The sequence below is a fragment of the Capricornis sumatraensis genome, chromosome 11 (assembly GCF_032405125.1).
Source record: "Capricornis sumatraensis isolate serow.1 chromosome 11, serow.2, whole genome shotgun sequence".
Taxonomy (NCBI): domain Eukaryota; kingdom Metazoa; phylum Chordata; class Mammalia; order Artiodactyla; family Bovidae; genus Capricornis; species Capricornis sumatraensis.
In genome coordinates this window covers 83040838-83057073 of record NC_091079.1, presented here as the reverse complement: position 1 = coordinate 83057073, position 16236 = coordinate 83040838, and the positions used below count along the sequence as shown (strand labels likewise).

Below are 16236 nucleotides of genomic sequence, written 5' to 3'. Positions count from 1 at the left end.
ATAATATGATGTTAGTTTTGGCTGTACCACATGTTTCAATAACTTTATATATCATGAAATGATCACCATGTAAGTCTAGTTAAAATCTTTTCCTTAATACAATCTCCCAAACCTATTTTTCTTCATAATCTGACATCTTTTCTAATGCTCAATTTAATTCCTGATTATCACCTTTACATACAAATGACTGCTTGTTTGTCACCAACCATTTGTAAGTTAATCTTAAATCAGTCTCTGAGATGATTGTTTTATGGGTAGCTCCTTAGTTGCAAACAAATATGTTGACTTCAGAGGGGTTATTTACCTAAAAATGAATGCGCTATTGGTGTACGTGCCTCTCTCCAAGGAAATTTTTAAAAAATATGCAATTTCACTTTTGATGTAATTGTTTTTTTTTTAAAAAGAATCTAGACTATATAAACTTTCATCTTCATAATGTAAGACGATGAAAGTTATATCAACTTTAAGTAGAAAAAATCTGCCTTTTCACCTGACCAGAGCAAGAGGAAGTTTTTGTTTTTTCTTGAGAACTCCTGAGCGACTAAGGGGGAAATGTCAGTGTTGAAAATCATTCCCAGGTAAAAATCAACTTTAAGTAATTTGATAGAATATTTTAATTTTGAGGGAGAAATATGAAGTGTTCAAGTCATTCAACTAAAAACAAAAAAAACAAGGAGTATAAGTTTTTGTTTTTTCTTTTTAAGTGGCAAAAAATATAATGTAAAATACATACCTCAGGTTAATATATGACCAGTTAAGCTAGGATGAAGACAAAAGCACAGAAAAGAAGGAGGTGAGAGAAGCGGAGACAGAGCAAAGCAACTGAGAGGGGATAGGAAAGTGAGGGCACCAGAGGGAGGAAAGGAGACTTTAACGTAGGCGGCTCTTCAAGCACTGAGGCGCACCTTTTTAAGTAAGTTCTGGCAGCAAGTGTTTTTCTTAGGGTTTATGTGTAACAAGATAATTAGCCAGGATTTTGCAATTAAAAAGAGTTATTTAAAGTCTTATCTGAAACAATATAAACTGTATCAATTGCTATTATTTTACAATTATTTTTAAAATTTACGTATAGCAAAAATGGGCTTCCCTGGTGGCTCAGTGGTAAAGAATCCGCTTGCCAATCAGGAGAACAAGTTCAATCTCTGGGTCAGGAAGATCGCCCAGAGAAGGGAATGGATACCCACTCCAGTATTCTCATCTGGACAACTGCATGGACAGAGGAGCTACAGTCCATGAGGTCACAAAAGAGTTGTACACTACTCAGCAACTACACAACAAAAACTACAATAGTAAAAACGGACTGTTTTGGTGTGCAGTTCTAACACGTGTGTAATTTTGTATAACCATCACTGCAGTCAGGAGACAGAACGATTTCATCACAAATTGTTGGCCAAAAGAAAGTGTTCTTTCTTTTTTGCTTCCCTTTTAGCCAAACCCTCCCCTCCCCCCAAGCCTTGGGTAGCCATTGATCTATTCTCTGTTCTTACAGTTTAACTTTTCCCAGAAAGTCACATCAATGGAAGCAGAGAATATGTAACCTTTTGCAACTAGCTTCCTTCACATAGCATAATGTCACTGAGATTCATTCATGTAGTTGCATGTATCTTTGATTCATTCTTTTTTTATTACATATCGCTGCTTGTTTATCCCTTCATTTCTTCAAGGGCATTTGGGTTTTTTCCCAGTATTTGGTATTTATGAACAGATAAACACTAAGATTTATCTATTCATAAAATATGCTACTAAGATTCATGCACAGATTTTTGGGTGAACATATGTTTTCATTTCTCTAGGGTAAATACCAGGAGTGAACTGTGAGTCCTAGGGCAAGTGTATTATGTTTAACTTTACTAAAATCTCCCAACTGCTTTTCCAAAATGGCAGTACCATTTTTCATTCCCATGAGCAGCATTTTCATTCTTCCGATTTTCATTTTATTCCCATAAGCAGCATTTTTCATTCCCATGAGCAGCATTCCCATGAGAAGTATATGGCTTCAACAGTACATGAACTGTGAACTTCCAGATATTCAAGCTGGATTTAGAAAAGGCAGAGGAATAGAGATCAAATTGCCAACATCCTCTTGAAAAAAACAGAGTTCCAGAAGAACATCTATTTCTGCTTTATTGACTATGCCAAAGCCTTTGACTGTTTGGATCACAATAAACTGTGGAAAATTCTGAAAGAGATGGGAATACCAGACCACTTGACCTGCCTCTTGACAAATCTGTATGAACAACAGACTCATAACAGCAACAGTTAGAACTGGACGTGAAACAACAGACTGGTTCCAAATAGGAAAAGGAATACATCAATGCTGTATATTGTCACCCTGCTTATTTAACTTACATGCAGAGTACTCCCTGGTGGCTCAGAGGTTAAAGCATCTGCCTGCAATGCAGGAGACCTGGGTTCGATCCCTGAGTCAGGAAGGTCCCCTGGAGAAGGAAATGGCAACCCACTCCAGTATTCTTGCCTGGAGAATCCCATGGATGGAGGAGCTTGATGGGCTACAGTCCACGGGGTCGCAAAGAGTCAGACACGACTGAGCGACTTCACTGAGTACATCATGAGAAACGCTGGGCTGGAAGAAGCACAAGCTGGAATCAAGATTGCTGGGAGAAATATCAATAACCTCAGATATGCAGATGACACCACCCTTATGGCAGAAAGTGAAGAACTAAAGATCCTCTTGATGAAAGTGGAAAAAGTTGGCTTAAAGCTCAACATTCAGAAAACTAAGATCATGGCATCTGGTCCCATCACTTCATGGCAAATAGATGGGGAAACAATGGAAACAGTGGCAGACTTTATTTTTTGGTACTCCAAAGTTGCTGCAGATGGTGATTGCAGCCATGAAAGTAAAAGACGCTTACTCCTTAGAAGAAAAGCTATGACCAACCTAGATAGCATATTAAAAAGTAGAGGCATTACTTTGCCAACAAAGGTCTGTCTAGTCAAAGCTATGGTTTTCCCAGTAGTCATATATGGATGTGAGAGTTGGACCATAAAGAAAGCTGAGTGCTAAAGAATTGATGCTTTCGAACTGTGGTGTTGGAGAAGACTCTTGAGAGTCCCTTGGACTGCAAGGAGATTCAACCAGTCCATCCTAAAGGAAATAAGTCCTGAATATTCATTGGAAGGATTGATGTTAAAGCTGAAACTCCAATACTTTGGCCACCTGATTTGAAGAAGTGACTCATTGGAAAAGACCCTGATGCTGGGAAAGATTGAAGGCAGGAGGAGAAGGGGACGACATAGGATGAGATGGTTCAATGGTATCACTGACTTGATGGACATGAGTTTGAGTAAGCTCCGGGAGTTGGTGATGGACAGGGAAGCCTGGTGTGCTGCAGTCCATAGGGTTGCAAAGAGTTGGACATGAATGAGTAACTGAACTGAACTGAACTAAGCAGCATATGAGAGTTCTAGCTGCTTCACGTTCTTGCCAGCATTTGGCATTTTATGTTTAAAAATAATTTTAGCCATTTGGTTAGGTGTATGGTGGTTTCTCATTGTGGTTCTAATTTGCATTTTGTTGTGGTTGTTGTTTAGTTACTAAGTCGTGTCTGACTCTTTCGCAACTCCATAGACTGTAGCCTGTCAGGCTCCTCTGTCCACGGGATTTCCCAGGCAAGAATACTGGAGTAGGTTGCCATTTCCTCCTCCAGGGGATCTTCCCGACCCAAGGACTGAACCCACGTCTCCTGCATTGGCAGGCAGATTCTTTACCACTGAGCCACCAGGGAAGCCCTACCCAGGGTTTGGTATTACTTAATTGCCTTTTCCCTTGCTAAATGTTGATATTTTCTTTCTTCCTCACTTGTAAGGAATTTTGTACTGTATGTTAGCAGTTCGTAATATTATTATATGTGATTTTCAGTTTTGTTCAAATCTGATGCAGAACTTTAAAAATCTAGTTAGTTTTGGGTAACAGTTTTCCTACCTAATTCTGTGAACTATGGTTCTATTGTTAATTTAGTTTCAAAACTTTTGCAGTGTTATCTGAATCTGTCCCACTTGTGTACCACCCCATGACCACCTGGGGTCTGGGCAGTGGTTTCCCCTGTAAATCACTTCTCAAAAATTTTGGTAGAATGTTTGAGGTTAGATTTATGCATATGGATCCCCTGGTGGGCAAGCTCATTTCAGATACAATTATAAAATTTTTTTTTTTTTAAGTTCCCTCCTCTCTGTGATTCTTCCCTACTCTTTGTGGCTCTCAGAGGTTTTTCTTCCTCTTCCTCTAGCTAGAAAACAACAATTTAATTCTACTGTACACATCCCATGACTATGCGCCTCTAGGACTGAGCAGCAAGAGGAGAGAAAGAGAAAAAAAAAAAGAATGGGGATATCCTAGGGACCAGTTTCTCTGACCAGAATAAGAGTTCCTCTCCCCCAAGGTTTTAAGTATCTACTACTTGACTGCCGCTGGGTCTTCAGTTGCTAATGCACTGTTTGGGGACTGGGACTGGAGAGAAAGGAAAAACAAAACAAATGGAAATAGGGAATTTCCCCATAGGGGCTAAATATCTTTTTTTTTGTTTTAAGATAAATAGCAGAGGGCATCTCCTAAAGCTATTTCTTTCCATACCCAGCAGACTGTTCTGGGTTTTGAACTGCCATTGATCCAGGATAGGAAATATCAAAGAAAAGAAAATGGAGAAACTGACTGCTGTTTGGGGAGGTATTTCCAATTCTAGTTCCATTCCCCCATCAGCCTGCTACCATTTTCCTTTCAGTGTCCTCATATAACTGGGCTCCATGAACTCTGTCCAAGGTTGTTAGTTGTATTCAGTGTGAGACACAGGGTGGATTTTATTTATTCCATATTTTATTTATTTATTTATTATTTATTTCATAGTTTGTTTATTCCTGTGATTCCAGAGGAATCACACTTCTCATTACTTTTATTTAAACAATTAGCACCCTTGAAGAACTATGAAAGTGCTTTACATATAGTATTTCACTTAATCCTCAAGGAAGCAATTAATTATCCATACTTGAAGTATTCACCTGTAATGCAGGAGCCCCGGGTTTGATCCCTGGGTTGGGAAGATCCCCTGGAGAAGGAAGTGGCAACCCACCCCAGTGTTCTTGCCTGGAGAATCCCATGGACAGAGGAGCTTGGCAGGCTGCAGTCAATGGGGTTGCAAAGAGTCGGACACGACTGAGCGACTAACACGCACACATAGATTAGGAAAGGTTGTTTGCCACATTTGCACAGATTGTAAGCCACGTGGATAGGATATGGCTTCAAACCTGTGAGATTCCAAAGTCTATCTCTTCAAGGTGGTTATTAGATGCCAACTAAGGCCCAGGGACTCCAGCAGTGCCTTTGGGCAGCGTGTTGACTGATGCCTGGTGCCCGGTGAAGGTTTGTGTGCTCCGTGAAAACCAACGGTGGGAGAATTGGGGCACCCGGCATGTCGCCTGGCCACGTGGAGCAGCTGAAGGGCATGTCCCTGCTACTTAGGGCCTGACAAAACGTGGCTCACTGGAGAAGGGAATGGCAAACCACTTCAGTATTCTTTCCTTGAGAACCCCATGAACACGATGAAAAGGCAAAAAGATATGACACTGGAAGATGAGCGCTCCAGGTGGGTAGGTGTCCAATACACTACTGCGGAGAAGTGGAGAAACAGCTCCAGAAAGAATGAAGAGGCTGGGCTCAAGCAGAAATACCACTCAGCTGTGGGTGTGTCTGATGGTGAAAGTAAAGTCCAGTACTGTAAAGAGTATTGAGTAGGAACCTGGAATGTGAGATCCACTAATCAAGGTAAATTGGATGTCGTCAAGCAGGAGATAGCAAGAGTGCACATTGACATTTTAGGTATCAGTGAACTAAAATGGATGGGAATGGACAAATTTAATTCAGATGACCATTATATCTACTACCATGGGCAGGAATCCCTTAGAAGAAATGGAGTAGCCCTCATAGTCAACTAAAGAGTCTGAAATACAGTACTTGGATGCAGTCTCAGAAACGATAGAATGATCTCTGTTCATCTCTAAGGCAAACCATTCAACATTACAGTAATCCAAATCTATGTCCCAATCACTGATGCCAAAGAAGCTGAAGTTGACTGGTTATATGAAGACCTACAAGACCTTCCAGAACACCAAAAAAAAAAAAAAAAAAAAGATGTCCTTTTCATCACAGGGGACTGGAATGCAAAAGTAGAAAGTCAGGCAATACCTGGAGTAACAGGCAAGTTTAGCCTTGGAGTACAAAATGAAGCAGGGCAAAGGCTAACAGAGTTTTGCCAACAGAACGCACTGGTCATAGCAGACACCCTCTTCCAGCCACAAAAGAGACAACTTTACACATGGACATCACCAAATATTCAAAACTGAAATCAGATTGATTATATTCTTTGTACCTGAAGACGGGAAAACTCTATACAGTCAGCAAAAACAAGACCTGGAACTGATCATGAACTCCTTATTGCCAAATTCAGACTTAAATTCAAGAAAGTAAGAAAACCACTGGACCATGCCCTAAATCAAATCTCTTTTAATTATGTGGTGGCAGTAATGGATAGATTCAAGGGATTAGTGCCTGAAGAACTATGGATGGAGGTTTGTAACATTGTACATGAGGTAGTGACCAAAACCATCCCCAAGAAAAAGAAATGCAGGAAGGCATAGTGGTTGTCTGAGGAGGGCTTCCAAGTAACGGGAAAAGAAGAGAAGTGAAAAGCAAAGGAGAAAGGGAAAGATATACCCAACTGCATGCAGAGTTCCAGAGAATAGCAAGAAGAGATAAGAAAGCCTTCTTAAGCAACCAATGCAAAGAAATAGAGGAAAACAATAGAATAGGAAAAACTAAAGATCTCTTCAAGAAGATTGGAGATACCAAGGGAACATTTCATGTAAAGATGGGCACAATAAAGGACAGAAACAGCAAGGCCCTAACAGAAGCAGACGAGATTAAGAAGAGGTGGCAAGAATACACAGAACTAGACAAAAATGTCTTAATGACCCAGATAACCATGATGGTGTGGTCACCCACCTAGAGCCAGACATCCTGGAGTGTAAAGTCAAGTGGGCCTTAGGAAGCATCACTACGAACGAAGCTAGTGGAGGTGATGGAATTCCAGCTGAGCTATTTCAAATCCTAAAAGATGATTCTGTCAAAGTGCAGCACTCAACTCAATATGCCAGCAAATTTGGAAAACTCAGCAATGTTCTAGGACCGGAAAAGGTCAGTTTTCATTCCAATCCCAAATAAAGGCAATGCCAAAGAATATTCAAATTATCATATAATTGCACTCATTTCACATGTTAGCAAGATTATGCTTAAAATTTTTCCCGCTAGGCTTCAGCAGTATGTAAACTGAGAACTTCCAGATGTTCAAACTGGATTTAGAAAAGGCAGAGGAACCAGAGATCAAATTGCCAACATCTGTTGGTTTATATAAAAAGCAAGGGAATTCCAGAAAAACATCTACTTCTGCTTCATTGACTACATGAAAGCCTTTGACTCTATGGATCACAGCAAACTGGAAAATTCTGACAGAGATGGGAATACCAGACCACTTTACCTGTCTCCTGAGAAACCTGTATGCGGAACAAGAAGCAACAGTTAGTAGCAGACATAGAACAACAGACTGGTTCAAAATTGGGAAAGGAGTACGTCAAGGCTATATATTGTCATCCTGCTCATTTAACTTATATGCAGAGTATAACAGCAAAATGCCAGGCGGGATGACTCAAAGCTGGAATCAAGATTGCCAGGAGAAATATCAACAGCCTCAGATATTCAAATGATACCACTCTAACAGCAGAAAGCTTAGAGGAACTAAAAAGCCTCTTGATGAAGGTGAAAGAAGAGAGTGAAAAAGCTGGCTTAAAACTCAACATTCAGACAAAGATCATGGCATCCATTCCTATCACTTGGCAAATAGATGGGGAAAAAGTAGAGACAGTGACAGATTTTGTTTTCTTTGGCTCCAAAATCACTGCAGAGGATAACTGTAGCCACAAAATTAAAAGATGTTTGCCCCCTTGGAAGAAAAGCTATGACAAACCCAGAGAGCATATTAAAAAGCAGAGACATTACTTTGCTGACGAAAGTCCATATAGTCAAAGGTATAGTTTTTCCAATAGTCATGTACGGATGTGAGAATTGGACCATAAGAAGGCTGAGTGCCAAAGAATTGATGCTTTCGAATTGTGGTGCTGGAGAAGACTCTTGAGCATTCCTTGGGCAGCATGGAGATCAAACCAGTCAGTCCTAAAGGAAATCAGTCCTGTATGTTCATTGGAAGGACTGATGCTGAAGCTGAAGCTGCAATACTTTGGCTACCTGATGCGAGGAGCCGACTCATTAGAAAAAGACCCTGATGCTGGGAAAGATTGAGGGCCAATGAAGAAGGGGGCGAAAGAAGATGAGATGATTGGATAGCGTCACCAACTCAATGGACATGAGTTTCAGCAAACTCTGGGAGACAGTGAAGGACAGGGAAGCCTGGCCTGCTGCAGTTCACTGGGTTGCGAAGAGTCAGACATGACTTAGCAAATGAACAACAACAACAAGCAAGTATAGGTTCCATAAAACCCAGGCTGAACATCACAGGGCTATCCTGTGAAAGAAACAGGTAGAATTTGGTGTTTATCCACTCTTGTGCTGATGCTGCACCAAGAACTCTTATCTGAGTTTGAACATATGTTGAGAAACAAATGAGTTAAGGACTAATATTGATTTTCATTTAAAAAATGGGCAGAGGAACTGAATAGACATTTTCCCAAAGAAGACCTTCATGTGGCCAACAAGTACATGAAAAGGTGCTCAATATCATTAATCATAGGGAAATGGAAAGCCAAACCACAGTGAAAACCTCACTCCTGTGTGAATGGCCATCATCAAGAAGACAAGAGATCACAAGTGTCAGCAAGGATATGGAGAAAAGGGAACTCTTGTACACTGTTGGAGGGAATATAACCACTACGGAAAAGAGTATGGTGGTTTCTCAAAATATTAAAAATAGAACTATTTTCAAATTTTTAAGTAAAAAAATTAAAAATTACACTTCAACTAAAAAATTTTAAATATGATTCAGCCATCTCACTTCTGGGTATATGTCCAAAAGAAATGAAATCACTGTCTTGAAGAGATATCCATTGTTCATTGCAGTATTATTCCCAATAGCTAAGACATGGAAACAATCTTAGTGTCTACCAACGGATGAATAAGTACAGAAAGTGTGATATAAACAGACACAGATACACACACACACTCAAAAGGAATATTATCCTGCCATAATAGAAAGGAAAATCCTGCCATTTGTAACAACATGGATGGAACTTGAGGATACTATGCTCATCCCCTAAGTGAAGCAAGTCAGAGAAAGATAAATATTATATGATCTCACTTAAGTGTGGAATCTTAAAAAAGCCAAATTCATAATAATAGAGACTAGAATGGTGGTTGCCAAGTGCTAAGGGTTGGAAGTATTGGGAGAAGTTGGTCAAAGGGTATAAACTTCCAGTTATAAGATGAGTAAGTTCTGGGGATTCAGTATACAGCATGATGTCTATAGTTAACAATACCATATTATATACTTCAAAGTCGCTAAGAAAGTAGATCTTAAATATTCTTATTACAAAAAAGTTAGTAGTTTTGCAAGGTGAAGGATGTGTTAAGTAACCCTATTGTGGTAATCATTTTGCAATATATATGTGTATCAAATCACCACACTGTACAACTTAAACTTATACAATGTTTTGTGTCAATTGCATCTCAAAATACTAAAATGCCCTCTTCACAATTAGAGATAAACAAGAGAGGGCTGATCAAAAAATTTGTAATACACATGGTATTTGTAATACACATGGTGGTTTAGTTGCTGAGTCATGTCTGACTCTCACTACTCCATGGACAGTAGCTTGCCAGGCTCCTCTGCCCATAGAATTCTCCAGAGTACTAGAGTGGGTAGCTGTTCCCTTCTCCAGGGGATTTTCCCAACCCAGGAACTGAAACTGGGTCTCCTGTATTGCAGGCAGATTCTTTACCAGCTGAGCTACAGGGGAAGCCTGTAACACACATGGTTCCAAAATTAAAAATCTGAGTCAGGATTGTTGTGGTGTAATATCGCTTATCAGATTGATATGTTTCTGAGTTAGGTGGTTATCCCTAAGGCAAGTCCCATAGAGTAGCAGTATTCCCATTCAGATCTCCAAGCAATCAGAGCTTTAAGAGGACCATTTCTGATCCTGGCATTCACGGCCCTCCATAATCATTTGTAGATTAGGGAATACATACAAATACACAAGATTCAGAGAACAAAAATGTCTTATAGGAAGGACAGAAAATTTTAAATTCCCCTTTCTCAGGAAAGCAAATCAAGATTAGGTTCAGTTCAGTTCAGTACAGTCGCTCAGTCGTGTCCGACTCTTTGCAACCCCATGAATCGCAGCACACCAGGCCTCCCTGTCCATCACCAACTGCCGGAGTTCACTCAGATTCACGTCCATCGAGTCAGTGATGCCATCCAGCCATCTCATCCTCTGTCGTCCCCTTCTCCTCCTGCTCCCAATCCCTCCCAGCAGCAGAGTCTTTTCCAATGAGTCAACTCTTTGCATGAGGTGGCCAAAGTACTGGAGTTTCAGCTTTAGCATCATTCCTTCCAAAGAAATCAGAGGGCTGATCTCCTTCAGAATGGACTGGTTGGATCTCCTTGCAGTCCAAGGACTCTCAAGAGTCTTCTCCAACACCACAGTTCAAAAGCATCAATTCTTCAGTGCTCAGCTTTCTTCACAGTCCAACTCTCACATCCATACATGACCACTGGAAAAACCATAGCCTTGACTAGACGGACCTTAGTCGGCAAAGTAATGTCTCTGCTTTTGAATATGCTATCTACGTTGGTCATAACTTTTCTTCCAAGGACTGAGCGTCTTTTAATTTCATGGCTGCAGTCACCATCTGCAGTGATTTTGGAGCCCAAAAATAAAGTCTGACACTGTTTCCCCATCTATTTCCCATGAAGTGAGGAGACCAGATGCCATGATCTTCATTTTCTGAAGGTTGAGCGTTAAGCCAACCTTTTCACTCTCCTCTTTCACTTTCATCAAGAGGCTTTTTAGCTTCTCTTCACTTTCTGCCATAAGGGTGGTGTCATCTGCATATCTGAGGTTATTGATATTTCTCCCAGCAATCTTGATTCCAGCTTGTGTTTCTTCCAGTCCAGTGATTCTCATGATGTACTCTGCATATAAGTTAAATAAGCAGGGTGACAATATACAGCCTTGATGTACTCCTTTTCCTATTTGGAACCAGTCTATTGTTCCATGTTCAGTTCTAACTGTTGCTTCCTGACCTGCATACAGATTTCTCAAGAGGCAGGTCAGGTGGTCTGGTATTCCCATCTCTCTCAGAATTTTCCACAGTTTATTGTGATCCACACAGTCAAAGGCTTTGGCATAGTCAAGAAAGCAGAAATAGATGTTTTTCTGGAACTCTCTTGCTTTTTCCATGATCCAGCGGATGTTGGCAATTTGATCTCTGGTTCCTCTGCCTTTTCTAAATCCAGCTTGAACATCAGGGAAGTTCACAGTTCACGTATTGCTGAAGCCTGGCTTGGAGAATTTTGAGCATTACTTTACTAGCATGTGAGATGAGTGCAATTGTGTGGTAGTTTGAGCATTCTTTGGCATTGCCTTTCTTTGGGATTGGAATGAAAACTGACCTTTTCCAGTCCTGTGGCCACTGCTGAGTTTTCCAAATTTGCTGGCATACTGAGTGCAGCACTTTCACAGCATCATCTTTCAGGATTTGAAATAGCTCAACTGGAATACCATCTCCTCCACTAGCTTTGTTCATAGTGATGCTTTCTAAGGCCCACTTGACTTCACATTCCAGGATGTCTGGCTCTAGGTGAGTGATCACACCATCACGATTATCTTGGTCATGAAGATCTTTTTTGTACAGTTCTTCTGTGTATTCTTGCCACCTCTTCTTAGTATCTTCTGTTTTTGTTAGGTCCATACCATTTCTGTCCTTTATCGAGCCCATCTTTGCATGAAATGTTCCCTTAGTATCTCTAATTTTCTTGAAGAGATCTCTAGTCTTTCCCATTCTGTTGTTTTCCTCTATTTCTTTGCATTGATCGCTGAAGAAGACTTTCTTATCTCTTCTTGCTATTCTTTGCAACTCTGCATTCAGATGCTTATATCTTTCCTTTTCTCCTTGGCTTTTCGCTTCTCTTCTTTTCACAGCTATTTGTAAGGCCTCCTCAGAGAGCCATTTTGCTTTTTTGCATTTCTTTTCCATGGGGATGGTCTTGATCCCTGCCTCCTGTACAATGTCACGAACCTCATTCCATAGTTCATCAGGCACTCTGTCTATCAGATCTAGACCCTTAAATCTATTTCTCACTTCCACTATATAATCATAAGGGATTTGATTTAGGTCATACCTGAATGGTCTAGTGGTTTTCCCTGCTTTCTTCAATTTCAGTCTGAATTTGGTAATAAGAAGTTCATGATCTGAGCCACAGTCAGCTCCTGGTCTTGTTTTTGTTGACTGTATAGAGCTTCTCCATCTTTGGCTGCAAAGACTATAATCAATCTGATTTCGGTGTTGACCATCTGGTGATGTCCATGTGTAGAGTCTTCTCTTGTGTTGTTGGAAGAGGGTGTTTGCTATGACCAGTGCATTTTCTTGGCAAAACTCTATTAGCCTTTGCCTTGCTTCATTCCGCATTCCAAGGCCAAAATTGCCTGTTACTCCAGGTGTTTCTTGACTTCCTACTTTTGCGTTCCAGTCCCCTATAAAGAAAAGGACATCTTTTTTGTGTGTTAGTTCTAAAAGGTCTTGTAAGTCTTCACAGAACCGTTCAACTTCAGCTTCTTCAGCATTACTCATTGTGGCATAGACTTGGATTACTGTGATATTGAATGGTTGCCTTGGAAACGAACACAGATCATTCAGTATCATAATAATCCAAGTCTATGCCCCAAGATTAGGTAGATTAACCTTAATTCACAGCTCAAAGAAACGACTACAGTTTTTTGCTGGATTCCTCCTCCACCACCCCCATTCTCCTTATGCATGAGTCTGTATGAATTTTTTTTACTGTTAAGATTTAACTGTGTATAAAATTTTAATGTATGTTTTCCTATCAAGTCCTGTATTTTTGTTTTTTTCTATATTCATAAAAAATCCCAAGATATATTTAAAAAAAAAGATTAAGTAGATTAAATGGCTGGAAGCCCAGTAGCATTGCTTTGAAGATGAAATAAGAACAATGGAACTATCTTATATTCATTTTTACCAAGTTCCATTGTTAGATAACATGGACAGAGACGTCCTGGAGGCTTGGACAAGACAGGAGAAATCCAGGTTAATTTTAGGAAAACAATGTGAAAGCCCAGAGAGAGGTTATCAAGTTGGAATCTTTGCTGGTGGTTCCCCTCCCACCACATTCCAAGAAAGAACCCTCAGTCATTATGGGGTATGATGCAAGGAGCCCTAAGACCATGGGAAAATGCAGCAAGTAGTGTGTTCTAACCCCAGGTGATAATGCTGCTCCCCTGCGGGCTCCACCTGGGTTGGCCAGGCCCAATTCATCCAGACTGAGGTATAACATAACCAGTGGGTTTAATTTAACAGCTGACAGCTACTGAGCGCCTACTCTGTGTCAGGTACTGGGATAAGACAATTGATAGGCTTTCTTCACCTGTCCTTCTAAGGACTCCCAAAGCTGATTGGTTCTGGGATTTGAATTCCTCGGCTTTCTCGGAAACTTCCCTATTTTCAGTTTCCTTCTCTAGTAGAGGGTGTGTCCCAGGGGTAAAGAATCTGCCTGCCAATGCAGGAGATGCATGTTTGATCCCTGAGGTGGGAAGAATCCTTGGAGAAGAAAACGGTGACCCACTCCAGCATTTTTGCCTGGAGAATCCCATGGACAGAGGAGCCTGGAGGGCTACAGTCCATGGGGTCGCAGAATCAGACATGACTGAGCACGCACACAAATCCCTGGGAGAGGGCATTTAGAAGTGGCCATCAGAGGAAAGTAGCGTCTAGACTCCCTTGCAGTGTTGTTGCTTGTTCCCTGCTTAAAAATGAAATATAAGAAAATTAAAGTCATTAACAAACAGAAGAATAAAATATAAATATTGTTCTTGTCCTAGAATTGTTGGAATCAGGAGGGTGTCAAGGTGGGGATTTCAAAGAGTTAAAAGGCACAAAATCATAAAGAAAATGAATGATTTTGATTATGTAAAAATTAAAAATTATATAAGATAGATACAATGAAAACATAAAAGGCAAATGAAAAAATAAGAGACGCACAAGGGGTTAATGACATTAAATATGAATAACATTTACAAAGCAATGAAACCAAGTTAAAGAGCCTAGTACCAAAATGAACAAAGCATGTGTGTGTGTGTGTGTGTGTGTGTGTGTGTGTGTGTGCACGCGCGCACGTGCGTGCGCTCAGTCCCTCAGTCATGTCCAACTATTTGTGACCCCCATGGACTGTAGCCCGCCAGGCTCCTCTGTCCACAAAGCATATAAGTAGATAAATCACTGTTGAAGAAATTAAATGATCAATACATTTTGTATTGCTAATAAAAAGATGAAAATTAGATTCTTTTTTCCTCTCCCATCCAATTAACCAGGATAAAAAAAGAAGTATTCTTTGTTGTCAAGGGTAAGATAAAATAATTTTATTTTACCCTTAAAATAAGGGTAGGATAAAATTTATATCTCAATTAAGAAAAATTGAGATGTAATTCCTGTATCATAAAATTCATCCTTCACAAATTCACTGGTTGTACAACCATCCTGATTATCTAATTTTAAAACATTTTATCATCACAAAAAGAAATCCCATACCCATTAGCAATAAGTGCTATCTCCCTTTCCCCCTGGCAACTACTAAACTTTCTGTCGCTATGGATTTGTCTGTCCTGAATATCTCATGTAATGGAATCATGCAATATGTGGCCTTTTGTGTCTGGCTTCTCTCACGATAGCATGATGTTTTCAGGGTTCATCCATGTTCCAATATGTATCAGTATTTCATTCTTTGTTTTTCCCCTTTCAGTTTTATTGAGATATAATTGACATCAGCACTGTATACAGTTTAAGGTGTACAGCATAATGATTTGACACATAGACCATGAAATGATCAGCACAATAAGCTTAGAAAGCATCCATCATCTCACATGGTAATGAAATTTTTTAAATAGAAAATCTTTTTCCTTATGATGAGAACTCTTAGGACTGTTGTTCTCTTAACAGCTTTCATATAAAACTGTTAATTATGTTTATCATGTTGCACATTACATCCCTAGTACTTACTTATCTCATAACTGGACGTCTGACTGCCTTCATCCAGTTCCCCCCTCCCCTCGTTCCCCACCTCTGGTAACCACAGATCTGATCTTTTTTCTATTTAATACGCATTTGTTTGTTTGGTTTTGAAGTATAACTGACCGACAACATGTTATACAACTTAGTGAGTTCATCAGTCAGTTCAGTTCAGTCGCTCAGTCGTGTCTGACTCTTTGCGAGTTCATATTTCTATACATTTCAAAATGATCCCCACAGTAAGTCTAGCTATGATCTGTCACCATGTGAAGGTATTACATGATTGTTGACTATATTCCCCATACTATACATTTCATAACTGTGACTCATTTATTTTTGCAACTGGAGTCTGGGTCTCTTAATCTTCCTCAGAAAATCTCCTCCCTTCAGCCCTTTTGCCTCCAGCTACCACTTGTATCTGTGACTCTGTTTTGTTATGTTTGTTCATTTGCTTTGTTTTTATATTCCACATGTAAGTGAAATCATACATTATTTGTTTTTCTCTGACTTATTTCACCTAGCGTAATACCCTGTACATTTATCTATGTTGTCACAAATGGCAAGATTTCATTTTTTATGACCAAGTAATATGATATTTCATTATAAATAAATAAATTATCTATGTATATATACACACATGCTAAGTGTGTGCCAAGTCACTTCAGTTGTGTGCGACTCTTTGTGACCCTATGGACCATAGCCTGCCAGGCTCCTCTGTCCATGGGATTCTCTTGCCAAGAATACTGGAGTGTGTGTTTATATATAAATAAATTACATCTTCTTTATCCGTTCATCTATTACTGGGCACTTAGGTTGCTTCCATATCTTGGATGTTGTAAATAACGCTAAGAGGTATATTTATCTTTTCTAGTTAGTGTTTTTGTTTTCTTCAGACAAATACCCAGGAGTGGAAT

At 39.8% G+C, this 16236-nt stretch overlaps 1 protein-coding gene across 1 annotated transcript in view; it reads left to right on the top strand.

Annotated features, from left to right (window-relative positions):
* The window catches only part of SPAG1 (sperm associated antigen 1), an 84073-nt gene that overhangs the window by 29014 nt on the left and 38823 nt on the right, over positions 1 to 16236 (top strand). The window lies entirely within an intron of this gene.